At 52.3% G+C, this 21,708-nt stretch overlaps 1 protein-coding gene across 4 annotated transcripts in view; it reads right to left on the bottom strand.

The window, feature by feature from the left end:
• Positions 1-2,136: 2,136 nt before the first annotated feature.
• The window catches only part of CCT6B (chaperonin containing TCP1 subunit 6B), a 277,630-nt gene continuing 258,058 nt past the window's right edge, over positions 2,137-21,708 (bottom strand). The window contains exons 17-20 of one of the 4 annotated variants that reach the window (XM_084985135.1): positions 6,973-7,080; positions 6,636-6,812; positions 6,355-6,507; positions 2,137-3,671 (exon numbers count right to left, since the gene is read on the bottom strand). The gene's annotated coding sequence lies outside the window, so the exon portion shown is untranslated. Of the gene's footprint in view, positions 6,508-6,635; positions 6,813-6,972; positions 7,081-21,708 lie in introns of all 4 variants that reach the window. The other 3 variants (XM_084985138.1, XM_084985137.1, XM_084985133.1) reach the window with 3 other exon arrangements.

Below are 21,708 nucleotides of genomic sequence, written 5' to 3'. Positions count from 1 at the left end.
CCCCTGGGGGAGGGAAGCCAGGAGAGGGAGGGGAGGAAAGGACGCTCCAGCAGCTGCAGCATCTCGAAGAAATTTCCAGAGGCGCCCCAGCCACGGGGTAACTGTCCACCCCAGCAAAACCCGCTCCAAGAACAGACGCCACAAAGCACCGGATGCATGCAGCCATTAAAGTGCTGCCTTTGTTAGAAGATGAGGACCTGGGCTCTGGTGGGTGGGGCATCGCGTGTACACACTCCCCACATGCTCACAGGGCATGCATCACAAACGCACCCCTGCTCATTCACATCCAACCTCACAGGTGTGCACAAAGGGGCATGTCACACACACACACTCCTGACATGCACACATGTACACACGTACACACACATGCATGCACATATAGGCACACACACCACACATGCATGGTGGCAGCTGGAGCCAACAGCTCCAGGGAAGTAATAACCAGAGCCCTTGCAGCCCCTCTACCCTGCCAGGAGGGAAGGCAGAGGTCACAGGGGTGGGGCCAGGTCCAGAGCTGTGTGGAGGATGGGTGGACCCAACAGAGAGGGGCTGGAGTAAAGACAGGTGGCACTCTAGGCTCCGAGGTACCCGTGGGGTGTCTGCAGAGAGAGGCAGCTGCCCATCCTGTAAAGAACCTTCTGGGCTGGTTGTTTGTATAGGAGCTTGTTGGAGGGAGTGTTCAGGAGCCTATTTACCCCACACTTAAAACAATAACCAAACAGTCTCACGGCGCTCAAAAGGATGCTCATTTACATGCAAGCCATCACTCCGTTAATTACAAAGATTCTTATCTGTTCATTAAAGCAGACTGAAGGGCCTTCTATTTGGAAATGCTCTGCAGTTAAAGAGACTATGATATTAACTCTAATGAAATGATTTATTTTGGGATCGTGCCTGGTGAGGTGGAACCTGGGCCAGAAGCCCTCATTCCAGGGCGGTGGGGAAGCAGCCTGGTCCCACGTTCTTTGTGTGGAAGCCAAGGAGACTTCCGGGAGGAAAGGGATGAAGACCCTGGAGAGATTATTAAAATATCCGCAGATGGAGAGAGCCCCGCCCCCCGGGAGGAAAGAGCACCCCCCGGGGGATTTGAGGGGCACCCTCTAGCCAAGGTGGCCTAGCATGGGAGGCAATGGAGTCGCCTTCTCCCTGATGCAGTTCCCGGCCTGCGATAGGAGGATTAATAAGCACCTACTTCATCAGATTCTTATGAGGATTAAATGAATTACTGCATGCGAATAACAGAAAATATCCGGCCCACAGCTCGCCCTAATAAATGTCAGCTCTTATTTGATCCTTTTCCAAGGAAAGATAATTTTCTAAAGCGAGGTGACATAAGGACCTGATCTGTTTCTGTGTCTGATACTCCAGGTTGTAATTGTTGTTGTTTGGTTTGGTGTTTAAACACCAGGCTTCCCTCCCAGGCTGAGCCATCTCTCTGGGACACTTGAACAGTTGTGAACAGAGGCTGGTAGTTCCCTTTCAAAAAGATATTGATGTTTTGCTCATCTGGGGCAGGAGGGGTTCAAGCACTTCCTTGAAGTCAAAGGAGACCTGTATCTAAGCTGGTATCATGATACCTACATTCAAAGCATCCTTCAAGACAGATATTCACTGATATTCCTTGGAATTCTTCTAAAAGGAGGCGGCCTGAACTAAACTGTGTGTGTGTGTGTGTTGGGAGAGGAGGGGTGCAGTAAGTTGAGCTCCTTGGTCCGGGTGACATCGCAGGGTATAGGGATGCTTAGAGGGGTTGGGGACTCCTCACAGAGGCAAGCCCTGGGCTAAGGCAAGCCACGGAGTGGCTTCCCAGGCCACACAGAGCCCTGCTCCCCCTTCTCAACCTGGGGCAGGGCTCCAAGGGCCACTGTGGGCCGTGAGCATCCCGCCAGGTGGAGGTGAGCATCAGCAGGGTGGAGACAGGGCCCAGGCTCGCAGCAGCGAGCTTATCTCACACGGGCCTTTCCGTGGGCTGTGCACACAGGCTGGCAAGGACAGAGCTGGGGGCCACCTCTCCCCACTCCATCCTCCATTCCTCTTCTAAGGCCTGAGTCCCAGTCCCTGTGATGAGACGGTGAACCAGGATAAGAGGGTTGCAGGCACACCAGCCTGGGTCAAATGACAGACGGGGCTATGTTGGCCAAGACCAAAGAGATCTATTTATTACTGTGCATGTCCCAGTGTCCTGTTGGTGAGAGCTGATGTCTACATGAGCAATAAAATAAAAGCACAAAAAAGAAACCAAAGAGATGATACATGATTATATGCAAGAGAAATAATACATGATTCTGATGATGCGACATTCAAGAACAGGCAAAATGAGGGTTCTTAAGTCCCTCTTTGTGATTATTTATTCCTCTAGAAGATTCCCTAAGGTCCAAGCCCCCAGGAGTCTCTAGGATAGTCACATCATCTAGTAGGAAGAAAGGACTTGGGAATTAACTGGACGTGTTTGAATCTTGGTTTGGCCGTTACTTTTTGCAAGTAACTTCAAATCAGTGCCTCGGTTATCCGATCTGCAAAGCAAGGCTGAAATTGGCCTCTTCCCAAGGTTCATGTGAAGATCAATGATCTTTTCCACGTAGTCTAAGGTATACAGTAAGTGCTCATTAGATGACGGAATATTAGTATCATGTCTTTTTTTCCTTCTTCTTTTTCTTTTTAGAGCCACACTTGTGGCATCTGGAAATTCCCAGGGTAGAGGTCGAATCAGAGCGACAGCTGCTGTCCTGCACCGTAGCCACAGCCACAGCCACGTGGGATCCGAGCTGCATCTGCGACTTACCCCACAGCTCACGGCAATGCCAGATCCTTAACCCACTGAGCGAGGCCAGGGATCGAACCTGTATCCTCATGGATACTAGTCAGGTTCTTTACCTGCTGAGCCACAACGGGAACTCCTTTCATGTCTTTAAATCTCCAGCACATGACGGATCACCAGCGCTGGTAGGAATCCCTTCCAACTTTGGAAGAAAACATAGACCCAGAGCAGTGGAATGATTCTCCCAAATCCTGGAGTTTTGAATCTGGGTCTCCTAACCACTGTCCCATCTTCCCAGCTGCCTCCCTCCCAGGCCGACTTGACCTTCAGGTGTTTCACTGCCCTTCCTCATTCTTTCAGGATGTGCCAGCTTATCAGGTCTGAATCCAGTGCCTTCTCTTCCTGATCACAGCCTCGTCTTCTCTCTGTCTTGGAAGATCTGCTTCCAAGCGCTGTCAAGACCGAGTCTGGCAGGTGCTGCAGGGGCCATTGCGTGGGTGGATCTGGGTGGGGGGAGCAGCCCCGAGGAAGGGAGGGATGCAGAATGTTCGTCTCCTCTGCACTCTCTCCCACGGGCTCAGAGCCGGGCTGAGGGATGGGCCTGTGCTCTGGCGGCGGCCCCAGTTCCACGATGGATGCGGAACCTGGTAGGATGGTGTCGGCAACACTTGGTGAGATTCATTTTCCTGCTGCGAGGGGAGAAAAATGTGGCCTCCGTGTCATCCATCTGCTCTGCAGTGAAGTGGTAAACAGGCGAGCCTCACGGAGGGCAGCCTGGAGCGGAGCCCAGCTCAGCAGGTAGGGACCAGGAGGACAGGAGAAAGCGCTGAGATACATTTCCTCGGGTGCCCACGGCTGGGAGGACCCTCAGGGGCCGCCCGCTGGGCAGGACCCTCGTTGCAGTCACACGCACCTTTAAGAACCAAAACTTAGAAAGTAAGGTGGACTATGATTCCACTTCATAATTATTCTCACCTCCGAGACGGATCCACGGGAAAATGGCCAGCCCCCCACCACATTCCCGAAGCCCTGCCTTTCCTGTGCGGTCACCTGCCTTGGGCTGTTGCACAATCCGTGTCACTCTGGGGATTGTACCCATGGCCAGGGCACCAGTCACCTCCTCCGAGAGGCCTTCCCAGATCTTCCCGGCTTTATCCCAGCACTCAGTAATTTTAGGGAGGCTTTAGGTAGTGAATCACTTGTATCCCACCTCTGCCCCCCAACAGCCATATCGTTTCTGAGCCTTGCTCCTCCCAGCTTCCCCCGTAGTGAGTTACGTGCATTCCAGGGCAAGGATTGGGTCAGAAGGTTCACAAAGCCAACGTTCACCACTTCCCTCCCAGGTCAGAGGCCACCTCAGCATCTGTCAAATGCTCTCGTCGAGTTTATCATGCTTCCAGGAAAACACCTAGACCCTTGCAGGGGGGTTTGACTCTTCCTTCTCCCAGTGACCCCATCCTTTCCTCTGTCCACTCCACCGCTTCTTCCTACACCACCTTTCTTGAGTCCTTGTCAACAATCCCTACGTCTGTTCTCAGCACTAAAGTGCTTTCAGCCCCACCGCCCCCATCATCTCTGGACCTCACTTGCTAAGAAGGGCTGCTGCTGTGCTTAGTCCATTTCACAGGTGGGTTCCAAATGTTCTACTCCATTTAACAGGTGGGAGAACTGAGACCAACACAAACACAAGTCTTGCCCAGAGTGACAGGGAGTCAAAGCAGGGACTAGGGCTAGATTTAATTCTGAACCTTCAGAAGCAATTCTTTTCTACACGTTTGACGTTCTCAGCCCCAGTGTGAGGCCCCCGCTGGCTCCTTTGCCACCAACAGGGACAGGGCCCACTCCGGTGCTCTTTCTGCTTTCCCGCACCCTCATTTTGACCAGGACTGTGAGGATACCGTCCTCCCCAGCCTCTCTGCCTAGCTCTCCCCACTGCAGCCTCTGGCTTCAGAATCACCTCTGATCACTACCTGATCGTCGTGCTGCCCCTAAAACCAGGCTGCCCTCCCCACTCCACGCCAGCATCCTTTGTGGTGGGCAGCGGCGGGGCTGTGGGGCAGGTGGTGTTGCAGGGCTAAGGCTTAGGCTGCCCCAGGTGAGGGGCCCTTGCAGGTGCTTCCTGTCTGCCTCCTTGAGCTCCTTGTCACCTCCCCCGTGTGAGGACCCCCTGGGGAAGTAAGGAGGGCAGCTCATCCATGCAGTGACACTTATCAGGCTCTCCTAACTCCCCTGGTCTCACCCCACCTCTCATCTCCCAACTCTTCTGCCCCACGGTTCACCAGGAGAAAAAACACACGGGAAGGGCCAGGAGACTGGGTTCTCTCATTCAGTGCCCCCTCTTTAGCCAAGCACTGCACCATAGAGATGGTGGCGAGGTGACAACCCAGCTGAGCCCCCGGGATCCACCGACCTGCCACGTGACCTCGACTGCGCCCCCTTCCGCTCCACATCTGTTCAGCAAGAGGGCAGAATCCGGGAGATCTTCACTCGGGTTGGGGGTGCGGACCCTGTAGAGAAGCTGACGATGACTATGAACCACCCCCCGCACTTCTCCGGACGTGAAATTTCACGCACTGTGCAGGGGGGTGACGGACTCCTCAGGAGCGTTCCAGAGACTCCCCACAAAAACCCCATGGTAAGAAACCCTTGTGAGATGGGCTCTAAGGACCTCACCGGCTTCACCTCTATGAGACACACTGCTTCTGTGTGCCCAGGCAGAGCGGCACCCCCATCCCCCGGCTGCAAGCCCCAGGAAAGGCAAGAGGAGGGGGCGTTTCCCCCTCATCCCTCACCTGGGGTGTTAGTGGAGCAGGCATGGCCATTACTCAGGGAGCCAGCTCTTGCTCCAACGCTGGCCCACCCTCTCCTCTGAAGAACAAAATTAAAAGAGATTTGTCCTCTAGCCGCGACAGCTCATCTCTCTGTCTCATCAGCACTGATGAGTTCCTGGGCCACCGGCTCCAGGCAGGGATTGCCAGGTGAGTGCCGGGGCAGGGGGCTCCATCTCCTTGGCCTTGGTCCTTCTGCTCTCAGCAGCCCCCTCCCTCCAGCCCTCTCCTCCTGTCCCACTTTCAGCCAAGGAACATTTTAAATGAATCCCATTGGAAACTTCACAAGCAATCCCTTCCCACATCTTTAAAGTGCACAGCCCCAGCATTAGGCTCTCGTTCTCATTTGTTCACGCTTTCGTTCAACAAGTGGCTCCATTTGTCACCTCTTTGCTGAAGACTCCCAACCCCTCCAAGCTGAATTATGGTCCCTGCTTGGAACCATCAGAGTGAGTGCTTCCTTGAGGCGTAGTGGGGGCTCTAGCTGCCAGCCTCTCTGCCTCTCCCAGGGAGGGAGGTGAGCTACTTGAGGGCACGAATCTTTTGCCTTCATCTCTGCAACTGTGACCTCTGCCTGGCATAGAGCACAGGCCAAGATGGCAGACCACATCTCCTGATTGTGGAACCACTAGGTGCCCAGGACCTGTCGCCACAAAGGGGTTGACCAGCAGGAGTGACAGGGGCAGAATAAAACAAAATGCCACTGTGACCAGGGCCACAATAGCAGTGGGCACCCCCACCCTCACACCACACTCTTCGTCTACTTACTCTATAGTTCCAGCCACATTGACGCATACTTGGGATCCGAATCAGGGCGCCCCCAGGCAGACAATGTGTCCAGCTTACCAAGATCTCTTGGCCTTTACCACCTTGCTCCAGGACCGTGGGACCCGAAGAAAGAGCTCAGTGCCAGTTCTGCTCCTGGAGAGGAAAGTGGGGGATTGTGGGAAATTCCTTCATGGCTGTTCTTACAAAGGATGGGGGAGGGACTGGCTGAGGGAGGAAGGGAAGGGGACCATTCTCTCAGTCTGCCCCAACCACTTGCTTACCTTGGCCCCACGCATGAGAGAACATAATCCTCAATGCCATGGGGACAGCAAACTCTAGGTTTGCAGAACAAAAGACGAGAGAGTCGGAATGGTTTGGTTTCTGGAGTCTGCTGCTGCCACCATCAGGTTCCACTGGATGGAATGGAGACCATGGGGCACGGAGGAGCCTCAGAAGCCCTTCGGTAAGAAGATGAATTAATTAGCTTTTCAAGCCGTTGCTCTTAGATAGCATGAATGCAAAAGATTCTTGAAAAACAAAGTATCATTTCCAAGTAATGCCAGAGTGTCCTTTTCTAGCTGCCTGACTGTTCCAATTAATGGTTCTGGAAGTACTCACAATTATCTGTAGTTATTATTTGTAGTCTTTGCTCTGGTTGTCAGGGCAGCTGGGGAACATGTTGCTACATTCAACAATTCAGAGTAATCGTATGATATCCATGTAGGGCTAGATGTAAAAAACATGATACTGGTTCATTACATTAACAAAAAATTGGACTTCTAACATGAGCTGTGAACAGTTTTTTTAATAAAAATATTAAATAACACTTAAATATCTTTTCAAAATATTACAATAAAATTTCAGCTTTGTTTAAGTAATTTGATTAAAATGTTATAGTCATTAATTATAATATGAATTATACCTTTTAATTTTAGTAGATTATTTTTAATACTTCTGGAAACAGGAGTTCCCACTGTGGCTCAGCGGTTTAAGAACCCGACATAAGGCCCATGAGGATTTTTACTATCACTTGAACTTGTCTTTTTTTTCATTGTCTGAAATTTTATTGAAGTATAGGTGACTTAACATATCGTGGTCATTTCTGCTGTGCAACAAATTGATTCCGTTTTATACGTATACACCATTCATTCTTTTTCAGATTCTTTTCCCATATAGATTATCACTTGAACTTAAACGTTTAATGAAAATATATTTGATATATGTATTTCGTGCTTTGAGGCTACTAGAGGGAGCTTCCATCATGGCTCTGCAGGTTAAGAACCCACTAGCATCCATGAGAGTGTAGGTTCAATCCCTGGCCTCATACAGTGGGCTAAGAATCCGGCATTGCTGCAAACTGCAGTGTAGGTCACAGATGCAGCTCGGATCCAGCATTGCTATGGCTGTGGCATAGGCTGGCAGCTGCAGCTCCGGTTCGACCCCTAGCCTGGGAACTTCCACATGCTGCAGATGCAGCCCTAAAAAGAAAAAAGAAAAAAAAAAGTGGCCTACTAGAAAATTCTTTATGTGACTCATATTTGTGTCTCACATATTTCTATCGAATAGGGTTGCTTGAAATCATTACTGTCAAGAGAACACAAAATTATATGGAAATCCTGATTATAACAATAAAATCTGTGGTTTTGCTGACATAATGGCAAGAAAAATGAATGTTAACAGAGTAAATAGGTGATCATTTAAGCATTATGCACATCTTTTTTTGTGTGATTTTAATACTGATTTGTTCTAACTTTCTGATGATTCTGATGTCATCAAGTCTTTTACGCTTGTACTGGAGGTTTAATTTACTTACAGTGACATGCCCTCATTTTAAGTATACAGCTGGATGGGTTGGGATCAGTGTAAACCCCTGTTCTCCCAACCCCCAATCTAGACATAAAACAACTTCATTAGCCGCTCACCCCAGGTTCTTTATAGTCCTTCCAATCCCAGGGGCAACTGATTTTCTGATTTCTCTCATCAGAGATTCATTTTGCCTGTTCTCAAACTTCACATCATCAGAATCATGCCTTATCTCTTTGGTGTCTGGCGTCTTTCATGTGTCTTAATTTTATTACTCATCCAGACATCAGCCCCCCACCAATAGGACCCCAGGACACACACGGTAATAAATAAAGCAATATTTGCCACCAGAGCGCTACATACTCTTTTCAGTTTTGTCGTTATGAAGGTATATTTGCCAAGGGAGGAAGACAAAACATTTTTTTTGTGGTATATGGGTCTCCTTTGCCTTCTTGCCCTGGGCGCTGCGAATGGGAGGCCCAGGTTGGCCGGGGAGGGCGTGAGAACAGACAGCAGGGCTGCAGAAGAGCCTCTACCTTCTAAGACTCGGGTGCCTGGTCTGGCAGGTGGGACTCAGCCTCAGGGTTTCCTCATTAAAGGATCCTGCAGCTGTCTGAAGGCCAGCAGAGAAATCCTGCACTCAGGAGGCAAGTTCAAAGGTGGAAAGTTCAAGGTGTGCAGACCAGTGAAGGGAGGGGCAGAGACAGTGCTCCTGAGATGCCAAGAGAAAGCAGGCACAGCTCATGCATCTGCCAAACACTTATGGAGCATGCGGTGTGTGCCCACAGTGTGCTAAGGCTTAAGCTTAGAATGGAGAAAGTGTAACTTAAAAAACGCCCCCTTGGAGTTCGTGTCGTGGCTCAGGGGAAGTGAATCTGACTAGGATCCATGAGGAAGCAGGTTCAATCCCTGGCCTCCCTCAGTGGGTTAAGGATCTGGCGTTGTCATGAGCTGCGGTGTAGGTCACAGACACAGCTTGGATCTGGCATTGCTGTGGCTCTGGTGTAGGCCAGCAGCTACAGCTCTGATTTGACCCCTAGCCTGGGAAACTTCATAGGCCTTGGTACAGTCCTAAAAAAGAAAAGAAAGAAAAAGAAAAATGCCCCTTCTGCCTTCATGGAGCTTATTATTGGTAAGAGCTAATCAGAGTCACAGCAGCAAAGGAGAAAGCCTGCAGAATCCAGCCCAAACCTTCTAGACCTACATTCAAGCCTTTGTTCCTATTGCCCCTCTAACAGAGAAGCCCTTCTGGCTCTTTCTTCCACCTGCAGAAGCCTCAACTCATTCACTAAGATGGGTTCCAAACATCTCCCTTTTGGGAATGCTTCCCTGGTGTCTCCCATATGGATGTTTGGCCCCTTTTCCTGAGTGTCCAGGGCCCCTTCCTTGCACTCCTGTAACTGCAAGTATCATGTGTCGGGGGAAGGGGGGGCACTTGTCTCCGCCTCTGTCCCTCCCATCAGTGAGCGTTATCCCGTGTGGGGTGGGGGCAGAGGTGGAGGAAGAGTGATGCCCTTGAGCCCTGCCTTTGAGACCTGGTTCCACCGCCTAGAAGCTCTAAATATTGCCCCGGTAAAGTACTATCTCTGAGCCTCAGTTTTTCGGTCTGTACAATGGGAACAGTGATCGTTACGTTGTTGAGTTTTTGTGAGGATTAATTATGTCTATGGCACAGACAGGCCCTGAGTAAATGTCCACCCCCGCATACCCCACACCTCCCACCTTTGCTTGGAGGCTCAGGACCCTCTTGAAAGCAGAGTTGACCACCCTCTTCTGGCCTCCTAGCCTCTGCACGAGGCCGGGCAGAGCACATAGGCAGCTGGAATGGGGAGTGAGGGAGACAGGCTCAGGGCTCCTGGGTTCTCTGGTCCACAGAGCGATTCAGTGGATTGGTTCCCATCTGGCATGTGGCTAAGGGTAGGGAAGAGGCCGCTTCTCTCAGCAGCATCCAGGTTGGAGCCAGCCGCCAGGTGGACCCTGTGTGGTGCCAGGAGCAGACCCAGGCTCCTGGAGCACCGCCCACCACTGCTTCCCAACTTCCGTCTTCTCCTCATTCCCAGAGTGTGGCTGCCACACTGCCAACACACCTGGCAGCCCCTGGCCCCTCCATGTCCAGAGCAGCCTGGGAGCCACGGACCTTGCCAAGCCAGCCATCACGAGCTGAGGTGCTCCTGCCTAAAGCCCAAGAGTGAAGCCCCTGTCCATCTCATCACCAGGCTCTGGGCTCCCAAACTCGCCTATGAGCTATCCTTGAACAAAGCCCCAGCGCAGGCACAGGGGCAGCCCCTACCCCAGACAGAGAAGGCAGGGCAGAGGTCGGTATCTCAGCACCAGTACGCTTCCTGGCAGACTTACTCTCTGACCCAGGCTTGCGCATTTTCCCTTCTCCGTGCCCACTGTCTCATCTATAAAGGGGAAAGAATAAGCCCTGTGATCGTGAAATGAGACCATGGAGGAGGAGGCATTAGACACATGGATCCACTTGCTGTGTGACCTTCTCCAAGCTGCTGCCCTTCTCTGTGCCTCAGTTCTGCAAGGCAGTGCTAGGACAGGACAAGTAGAGGGCTCCCTCCCCTCCTCACACACATCCCCATCTCAGAGGGAAGGGAAGGGGCATCTCCCAGCAGCAGCTGCCTGGGATGAACCATACATTTCTTTTTTACCCCTTAGAGAAAGCCGAGGCTTGAATCTCACCTCCAGCCATCCTCAGCAATGTCCAGGGGGAGTTCCTGTCCCTGGAGGAAGTCCAGGGGACTCTTGTCCTCAGAGATAAGTCCCCAACCAGTTGCCAGCTCTCCTGCCACAACCAGCCTTGGCTGAGCCCTTCCCCTCCCTCCCAAGCTAATTATCGCCGTCCCTGGCAGCTCTGTTTGGCAGCTCAGACCTCCACACCTGGCCCGGCTCCGTCTCTCCTTCTCCTATCTCCTTCCCTGCCGCCTCCATGTCTGTCATCTTTTTTCCAGAGTCATTACATCCAGTAGGGATTCAGCACAAGCCGGCTCAGTTCCCAGCACTGCACTAGTCACAGGGACACACAAGGAAGTGAGTCACAGGCCCATTCAACGTGGTGTATGGACAGAACTGCCCCCAGTGATCCAAGGATGATGTGCCATCTTACAGGGGCATAGCAATCACTCACGTTTATTGAGCGCATTCCAGGTTCCAGGAGGAGGGCTGAGGGATTTACAAGCATTATCCCCCAGGCACATCAGAGCACTGTGAAGTGGGTACCATTAATGCATGAGATGGGCCCATTGCCATCTTAGAGATTTGAACACTGAGGCTCAGAGAAGCTATCCTTGCTCTGCTGAGAGGTGGCAGAGCCAGAGGGTAGACCTGCCTGTGTGACTTAGCGTCTCTTGCTCTCTGCCTACTACGCTATAACGATGAGGCTGAGTGACCAGGAGCCATCCACTATGGCTGGGAGCATCTCAAATGCAAAAGGAGGAGATGTTCAACAGCGATGGGCCTTGGTTGATAAATAGGACTTTGCCAGGCAGGCAAAGAAGGAAAGGCATTCCAAGCAAAGGGAACAGCATGGACAAAGGCACAGAGGCATGGAAGTGCATGACAGGTCGGGGGAACACCAAGCTCTTAGGGCTGGCCAGACCCAAGAGAAGTCAGAATTGGGGCCCTGCAGGTCCTCTTGTGTCACTCCCCTCACCCAGCCTTTACCAGTGACAGGCTGAGGCCCAGAAGGGCTCCACTCCCAAGGCCAGGCAGCCAGGGCTGAGTGTGCGACCCCAGCCCCAGGTTTCCAGGCTGGGACTCTTGCTCCCATGTCCATCAACCTCTCTGTTTCTCTCCCTCCTTTCTCCCTTTCCCTCCTCTTTTCCCTTAGTCCCCGAAAACCTTCCCTTCCTTCTCTCCCCACCCCCAGCCCCCTGCTAAGGAGACTCCCAACCTGCTGTCACCACCGGGGCTCCTCCTCTCCCTGGTGCCTTCCATCTGCTGCCCACATCCCCTCAAGTGTGTTTTGCCCTGTAATGCAGATGGCACTTCCTCAGCCAGGGGTGCCGTTGCAGGATCGTTTACTATTCTACATAGAGTGCTAGGGCCACAAACTGCTCAGCCACAGGCAAAAGCAGGTCTCAGGTCGGCAGTTGCATTTGGCCCGCTGCTGGGTTGTAGGCAGGTGCACAGCACACAGCCCCTGCAGGTGATGTCCTGTCACTGGGCTGGACCAGCCAGCCAAGCCCTGGGGAGGCTGCCCCCGCAAACATGCAAATGGGGGCCCCTTTTTTGAGCTCTTTCCCTAGACCCTTGCCCTGCAGTCCTTCACATCCCAACTGGTAATAATGCAAATAATTCTTGCCCATAGAAATGCAAATTGTTTTCAGAGAAATGCCATTGATTGTTGTTCTGTGGACACAGACGAGATTTGCTAGATTTTGCATCTATTTGTACATTCATTTCAGGACGCCTTCTTGGACCACATACATGAGGTACTTGGAATTCTCCTTTGAACGGGTTGCAGCATCTCTTGGGGTCCCTCACTAATTAATGAGTTAAATACAATCACTGACACATGTTCGTTATATTTCGGTATGAGAGTCATGATGGTACCTTTTGAAAGTAAATTACCCTTTAATACTCCAGCGAGCAGCTTTGCATCTGCAACCTAGGATGGTGGGGGTTGGGGCAGGGTGCCCTGGGTGGCAAGAATGTGCCCCAAATATCTGACCCACTCCAGTACTGCTGCTCCTGGCTAGCGGGGGGTGGGGACGTGGGGGGCGTGGGGGGTGGGAAGGGGGCGTCCTAGTGATTCTTCTCAACAGCTGCTCTGCTCAGGACCTTTAGTTGGGTTCCTCAGTCAGCCAGCCATTCAAGCAATATCCAGTGAGCACCTACTATGTGCTAGGTGCTCTAAGAGGAAAGCCAACCAGGAGGGATCCCCCAGCTTCAGATGGGGCCTTAAGGAAGAGGCCCTCTGTTCCCACCCTCAACCAGCCTAGCAAGCCTGGCCCCCAAATCCTCCTATGAGACACAGGGCTCCCCGATGCCTGGGCAGCTGACCTGCCTCATCGGCCACTCCACGCCCCAAGAAGACTTCCTTACCATGGAGCCTCCTCCAGGCAGGAAATCGGCACCTTCCCCTCCTCCTTGCCCCCCCGCCCCAACAGCCCCGCTCAAAGCCTCCTGGTGTTTGGTGTTTGGAGCCCCTGGTGTGGGTCAGTGAGGACAGCAGCAGGCAGCTCATCACACATGTGTGACTCTCTGAGTGGCCTTGTGCCAGAGCTTCTCCTGTCCTTTTTCCCTCGCGGAGGACAGGACACTGGGTCCTACCTCGTGAGGCTGTGAGCATGAGCTAGGACTATGCTGAGCAGTCCCAGCACAGGGCCCAGCACACAGTAAGCTCTGAACAAATGCCGGCTGCTATCATTGCTGCTATTAACTATTAATCCTCCCCCATAAAAGGCTAAGTGGGGTCAGCATTGTTATTTCCATCCTATAAACTGGCAAATTGAAATCCAGATGATAAGGAGATTGAAAATGTCTCTAAATGTAAGTTCAAGTACAAAGGCAGAAAGCAAGAACCGGGGACCCCATCCACCCCAATTTGAATTCCCCTCATTAATTCCCAAGGAAGGAAAAGGGACAGGACCGTTTAATGAGCTGATGAAGCAGAAGGATCATGCTGCCTACAAAGGTTTGGCCACCAAAATCCCGGATGTCCTGTGCCCAGTTTGCCGTGTCTACCTTGGCATAATACATGTCCGGGTAGGCATCAGGCTGCTCCTGGGAGTGTGGCGGCAGAGACCCCTCCACCTCCACCAGCACTCTGGATGCTCCCCCACCCCACCCCCAGCTCCCTTTGTGGGCACCAGCCTGCAGGAGCTGCCAGTGATCTGAACGTCCCCACGGAGGCTCATTAGAGAGCTTTTGGAGGCTCCGATGGCAAGCCCAGAGATGGATGGACCAATGAACAGAAGGATGGAACCACATCTTCTGGGGAGAGATGACCGCCCCACCTCCCCGCCTGCACTGTCTCCTTCCAGTCATGATGGACCTGACCAGGCTCAAGGAGGAGAGTAAGAGGAGGCGGGTCAGAGTCCATGGGGGTGGGACTTAGATGAGATCACGTCCTATCACGGGGCTAAGCCTTGTGTTAATTACAACAGAGGACCCTCACGTGGTGCTTACTCAGCATGGGCAGTGCTTTACATGTGCTGTTACCCTTAGCCCTTGCAGTTACCACTGGAGGTGAGTGCTGTTATGATCCCCACTTTACAGAGGAGGAAACTGAGGCAGAGAGAAGGTTCCATCACTTGTGCAAGCTTAGCACCAGGTATGCAAGACTTCATCTAATCATTCTCACAACTACTCTGGTGGATTTTTGTTGTTGTTGTTTGTTCATTTGTTTGTTTAAAAGGGAGTTCCCAGGCTAGGGGTCGAATCAGAGCTAGAGCTGCTGGCCCATGCCACAGCCACAGCAACACAGGATCTGAGCTGTGTCTGCACCCTACATCCCAGCTCACGGCAATGCCAGATCCTTAACCCACTGAGCGAGGTCAGGGATCGAACCCGCATCCTCATGGATCCTAATTAGGTTCGTTAACCTCTGAGCCATGAAGGGAACTCCACTCTGTGCTTTAAGGGACTGTTTTTAATCATCATTTTACAGAGAAAGAAACTGGCTCAGAGAGGTCGGGTACATGACACAAGACTATACAGCAAAGAAGTAGGCGGAATATGAATTAGGACACAGGGGTTTTGAGCCCTGGGCTCTCAAGCACCACATCATATTGCCATCAATCCTGGGATGTAGGTGTGTTATCGCTAGTCCCATTCTCAGAGGAAGAAGCCAGCCTCCAAGGGAGGAAATGACTAGCCAGGGGGCACATGGCTAGTCACATGCTAATCAGGGCCGGCGCCAGTCTGCCTGTCTCCACACTCCGAAGACAACACACACTCCTGCTCCTGCGCATGTGGGGGTCCACGTCTGCCCCATCAGCTCAGGCACTCCCAGAGTTGGAGGGTTGGTGCCTCTCCACTTCCAGGCCTTTGTCACACAGATACCCCAGCTGGCTGGGGCTCCGTGCAGCCGTCAGACAGCAGACCCCAGGGGAACCGCAGGCAGGGAGCTTCCTCTCCCTGAAGGTCTATATCAGAAACTGGAGGGGGAGTTCCCGTCGTGGTGCAGTGGTTGGCGAATCCGACTAGGAACCATGAGGTTGCGGGTTCGATCCCTGCCCTTGCTCAGTGGGTTAAGGATCCAGCGTTGCCGTGAGCTGTGGTGTAGGTCGCAGACACAGCTCGGATCCTGCGTTGCTGTGGCTCTGGTGTAGGCCAGTGGCTATAACTCTGATTAGACCCCTAGCCTGGGAACCTCCATATGCCGCGGGAGCAGCCCAAGAAATGGGAAAAAGACAAAAAAAAAAAAAAAAAAGAAACTGGAGGGAGGGCAGCAGGGAGAGACCTATTTGGGGAGGGCTTCAGTGGCCCTGATCTCAGAGGAACTTCAAAGTTCCACCCAGTTCCCAAGAGTCTCTCCTGGAACCCTTGACCTTTGGGAGCCACTTACACCCTCTCCTCCCCCCACCCCAACCCCCAGACCTACCCTCTGTCTCCCAGTCTCAGCCCAATGACAAGAGAGCCAGGCCCATCTCTCTCTGCTCCTCTCCATCCCTTGGTAACCTTGGCAGCAGACACTTCCACTCAGGGCCTGGTCTCTGTGGGAGAAGCAGAGGGTACCACCCTCAAGGCCCCACACAAATTGAGCCATGAGAGGACCCGCCCTCAGGGAGGCAGCGGGGGCCTGGCACACTCAGGAACCCACCCCACCAGCCTCTTGGATGCCCTTGACTGGGGCAGGAGACACGTTTGAATGGTTCTTATGGAGAAGAGCTGCCCACCAATCGATGCCTGGGGCCTGATGTGGTTGTCTGAACAAAGAGCACAGGATACAGCGGGAGAGGTGGAAGGAGAGGGAAAAAGACAGGCACAGAGACCAAGAGATGGAGAGGTTTGGGCTGTTTTTTGGGGGTTATTTTTGTTTGTTGTTTTTTGTTTGTTTTTATGACCACACCTGCAGCATATGGAAGTTCCCAGGCTAGGAGTCAAAACAGAGCTGCAGCTGCTGGCCTGCGGCACAGGCATAGCAACACCAGATCTGAGCCACATCTGTGACCTACACCACAGCTCACAGCAACACCTGACCCTTAACCCACTGAGCAAGGCCAGGGATTGAACCTGCATCTTCATGGATACTAGTTGTTTTCTTAACTTGATGAGCCACAGTGGGAACTCCAAGAGATGGGAGAGATTAATGACAGAGAGAGAGAGAGACGGAGGAGAGAGAGGGAGACAGACACAGATTGAGATGGAGACTCACAGAGACAGAAGCAGAGGAAAAAAAAACAAAACAAAACAGAGAGCCAGAGATTCACCAAGACGGAGAACACAGAGAGAGATGGAGATACACCTACCAATCCAAACAGAGACCTCGAGGAAGACAGGCTGTGAAAAAACAGGGAATCTAATAGCTAGAGAAAAAGAGAGGAGGAAGGGAAGGTGGGGGAGAGACAGAGCTACGAAAGGGGAATTTAACAGAAAAAGAGACAGGATGCAGAAAAGACAGAAGCAGAGAAAGGTCAGAAGCAAGGGGACTGTCCAGAAATGAGGAAGAGGAGGGAGGGTGGCGGGAGAAGGTGCAGCCCAGCAGAGGCAGCCCAGCCCCGCCAGCCCCGCCACCCAAACGGCTTCTGATTTCCTAAAGGCATGAGAACGATAACCATTAATCTCTATAAATAATTTTATCCACCGAGCCTCCTAAATGGGTTCTCTGTGTCTATGAAAGCTTTTAAAAACCATTTGCTTGGTAAACAGACAGACAGCAAACAAAGGCCTCTTCCTAACAACAGGACAGGGAGGCTGGAAGACCAATTAGGCTGAGGGGTAATTACAAGGGAGAGTGTGCCCGCTAGTCTCCTGCCTGCCTCCTTCCCTCTGGGCCTGGGAACCAGCTGAGGCTGCCTGTCTGGAGCTGTCCCTGGCTCTTCACCCCACTCCCCGTCATGTTCCTCACTTCCTGGCTCAGAGCCGGCTCATGGCCATGGCCTGGGGCTGAGGGGACCAGGCCACAGCCACTGCCCTGCTCTGAGCCAGCCCACCCACACATGGAGGGCATCTTACTCTTAACAGAAGCCTGAGGGAGATGAAACCTTGGCACTGATATTTCTACTGGTTTAGAAAGTTCTTTGTCTCTAGTCTGAGTCCATCATGCTTTTTCGTGCCCTCAGCCTTTAGACACAAAGTTTCCCTGATACCAGCCATCTGAAAACAAGACTGGGCCAGCAGGTGTCGGCAGGGCTGTGCTCCATCTGGAAGCTCTAGAAGAGAATCTGTTGCCTCATCTCTTCCAGCATCTAGAGGCCACCCACACTCCTTGGCCCCTGGCCCCTCCACCTTCAAAGCCACTAAGGGGACCCTCAGACGGCATCAATCCAGTCTTGTTTTTGCCATTACAGCCTCTCTGCCTCTTCTGCCTCCGTCCATATGTAAAGGACCCCTGCAATGATTGGGGGCCCACCTGGATAATATGAGCTACTCTGCTTATTGCCAGGGCAGCTGACTAACCACCTGAATTCCATCTGCAACCTTAATTCCCCTTTGCCATGCAGCCTAACATATTCACAGGTCCTGGGGATCAGGCTGTGGACATCTCTGAGAGGCCACTGTCGGCCTAACAGATTACGCCAACAGCCACAGAAGTTCTGTGGATGCAGCGTGCTGAGGGCAAAAGCGTGTGGGCTGAAGAGTAAAGAGGTCTCAGCCCACAAACTGTTCTGCCCCTCGATGCTGGGGCGACCTTAGGTAAGTGACTTAACCTCTCTGAGCTTCAGCTGTCTCGTTCATTCAAGAACTGTGCCTGGAATACCTTGCATACATGGAGTCTAAGGACAGGGGATAAAGCAAAGACTTCTCATGGACTTGACTTCCTAAGGGGAGGGAGATGGAGAAGAATCAAATCAACACACTGAAAGTCAGGTGGTGGGAAGAACTGTTATGGAAGAAACGAAGCAGAGGAAGGGTATAAGGAGTGGTGGGGGGAAGGTGATTTTAGGAAAAGCAGTCAAGAAAAGCCTCTCTGAAGAAGTGACTGTTGAGCCGAATGAAGTGAGTGGATGGATCAAGGCCTGTGAATGAATATAGAGGGGAAGGATGTTCCAGGCAAGTGAGAACAGTATGTGGAAAGGCCCTGAGGCAGGAGTGTGTCCGGCATGCTTGAGGAGTGGCAGGGAGGCCAGGGTGGTCAAAGGAAGCAAGCTGTAGGTGGGGGCCTTGGGGAGGCAAAGGGGGTGATAATGAGTGGGACCTGATGGGCCATGGGGGGCACTTTGGGGTTTATATCAACTGAGAAGTTGAGAGTAATAACTTCAGGAATCAAGGCTGTGTTGAAACACCTAGCACAGGAGCTCCCTTGTGGCTCATCAGGTTAAGGATCTAGCATTGTCACTGCTGTAGCTCGGATCACTGCAGTGGGGCAGGTTCAATCCATGGCCCAGGATCCACAGGGCTAAACAACAACAACCAAAAAAAAAAAAAAAAAAAAGCAAGGGGCTCACACATAATAGTGGCTTAATCCAAGAAATGCCTAAACTCCCGGCCTGAGGCTATCTCTTCAGTGCGTTAGGGAGCACCCTCAACCGGGTTGTGTGTCCCCCATGGTGGAGCATCTTCAGTCTGGGGCCCAGGGCCTGTGGGGCCTCCTCTGCGCTCAGACACCACCACCCAGAGCCCAGCCCTCTCCCCACAGCCTCCAGAGGCCTGGCCCTGTTTGTGTTTGCGTGGTATTTCACGCAGCCCCTGTGGTTCTATTAGTTTTTGTTGCTCCTTTATTAATTGGCTTTTCTGTCCTTGGGATTATTTGATTTCCGCTTAATTGCTTAATGACAGCAAGGTTTATTTTGCTCTTTTCTTTCCCAGAATAGGGGCAGGTGCTGTAGAGTGGGCCAGGCGGATGCTCAGGGCTGTCTGGTCCCTACTGGGGTGGGCTCCCCTCTCCCACCTGGGCCCTCAGGTCCCCTTCCCACCTGTCACCCTACAGGGGACAGAGGAGGGAGGCTGGAAGCTGCTGCAGCTCTAAGCCCTAAGCCAGAGCTTCAGGGACCATGGGGCAGGGTCCCCTGGGCATTTGCAGCCAGGGGCTAGAGCCGCAGCCCCAGTTAACCCCCTGTCTGTGGAGCATGTATCCCACCCAAGAGGCTAGGCTTGGCCTTGAACACACACCATCACTAGCTCTGCCACTGGAAAGTGGAAGCCTTTCTATCCCGGCTGAGGCACCACCGGCTCCCAGGGAGCTTGCCTGGGGCCACAGAGCCAGTGTGTGGCAGGAAGGGAAGCCGGCTTGTCAGAAGCAAAGGGCAGGCCCTCCCCTTTCTGCAGGAGGGCCCTGCCCTCCAGAAACCCTCAGAGCGGTGACTGACAGACCCAGGAGCCATCAGGCGACTGCTGAAGGTAGAAAATGGGCCTGTCACACAGCTCAGTGAAAAAAACAAGTTGAAAGGAAAAATCTCTATAGTATGATCCCATTTCAGTTGAATGAACCCTAAATAAACACACATAGAGTCCTTTGCTCAACACGTGTTTACAGAGGGCTTTGTGTGCCCGTTTTCCCGTGGTTACCAGGGATACCGGATGGAGAAAAAGATAGGGCCCTGCCCTCACGGAAGGTGCATTCCAGAGGGAGAGCGTGGTCATCAATGAGTAGACCAGCAATCCGTAATTTCAAATAATAATCCATGCTGTGAAAAAGGAGGGGGCAATAATCAATGTCGGGGCCAGGGAAGATCAAAGAAGGGGCATTTTAGGGAAAGCTAATAAGCGATGAGGGGCTTCCAGGGCTGCTCAAAGACTTTAGTCACACACAAACACAAATACACACACACACACAATCTCATCTCATAGCCCAGCATTCAAAATCCTGCTCGAACTGGCCCAAACTCCTCAGGCTCATTTCTAACACCTGGCACCTCCCAGCACCCACTCATCCTGCAGCGAGTCGGAAGCCTCCACACAAGGGTTGTTGGTGACCAGGAACATAAAACCCACCAGTGCTCACGCAAGGGAGTTTAAGGGATGCGCACGGGACACAGGCGCCTCGAGCACACCAGCTTCCTCAGCCTGCCCACAGCCCCATGTCCCGGGCTGGAGCCAGTTCCCACCCCTGGGATAAGCTTAGGCCACTCACCACCATCCATCTAACAAGTTCTCAGGACTCAGATTCCCAGGAGCAGGGCTCTGATTGGCTCAGCAAAGGCCAGGGGTCCACGCCTGGTCCAACCATCTTGCTGACAAGAGACGGAGCTCTTTGGACGTAGGACTGTCCTGTCCAAGGGCCCGGGGTCTCTAAGAACAAGCAGTCAGCCTAGAACAACAGTGGGTGTTGGGCCACTTCCTGGTCCCCGAATAGACCTATACCCTCTAGCTCCTGCTGCCACCTCCACCTGGAACACCCACTGAGATCTCTGTCCTCCGGGTTATTCAAGTTCTCCAGGTTATTCGTTATACCGAGTCACTCGAGTTCTCCAGTCGGGTAACAACCTCCATCCCCAACACCTTGGGACGGACCCCTAGCCCCACCCCACCCCCCACTATGGCCGCTTCCAAGAACTCGCTTGGGGTTTATCTGCGTTCTTGCCACACACACACTGATTTGCACCAGGTACCCATTCTTCACCCCAGTCTATCTCCCCACCCTGACCCCAACGCCCAGCACTGATGTTCAAACAAACTGAATAGGGAAAAAGCAAAAGCAAATTCTGGAGATCCAGTTAGGCCCATGAGGCTAACTCATGGGGAAAAAGAAAAAAATCTGCTGGACTTTTTCATAGTAAAGCTGACTCTCTAAACTAAGAAAATGTCTCCTTGCCAGCCCAGCCTCCAAGCTAACCCGCACCCCCATGCCAGACCTATTTGGCCAGACTACCCAGAGGCCCCCATCTTTCCCAGCTGCCCACACTGGGACCCATCTCCTCCCCTTCCTAACACCTAATCTGAAATTCTCGGGTAGGGGTTCCTTTTCACCCCTTCCTCACACCTGAAAAAAAACCTTTTCTGCAGAGATTGCAGTCGCAATGCTCAGATGCTGAAGATAATAATTCGCCCTGCCCCCCACTGCCTGCAGAGCAGGGTCTGCCTTGAACTTTCCATTCTAAGCCCCATTAATTTCTTTCCCCCCTCTTTTTTTAAACACAGGGTAATTTAAATTCTTTTCACAGATGAGAGGCTTTCAACTTTGGGGTTTGATTTACTGATTTTTTTGACCCTCAGAATAAATTCTTTTCCCAGTCAGAGGGACCCCCTGATCCTCTGGGCCAAGCTCAAGCTTTTATAGCAATGATTACTCAGACCCAGGAGAAGAGGTGACCCGCCCAAGGTCACACAGCACAGGTGGCCCGAGGATCCAAGTCTCCTGACACCCCTTCTCTGGACGCCTCTCTTTTCACTGATGCAGATGGTCATTTTATTTATTTTCACTTTATTATATTCTTGCTTTTTAGGGCTACACCCGTGGCATATGGGGCTGAATTGGAGCGGCAGCTATAG

Source organism: Sus scrofa, chromosome 12, assembly GCF_054392235.1.
Source record: "Sus scrofa isolate SSC_HxYL_T2T_F1_AM1 chromosome 12, Sscrofa_HxYL_maternal_Yorkshire_Landrace_v2.0, whole genome shotgun sequence".
NCBI lineage: Eukaryota > Metazoa > Chordata > Mammalia > Artiodactyla > Suidae > Sus > Sus scrofa.
Note: the sequence above shows the minus strand (reverse complement) of the source record. Positions and strands in the feature narration are given on the sequence as shown.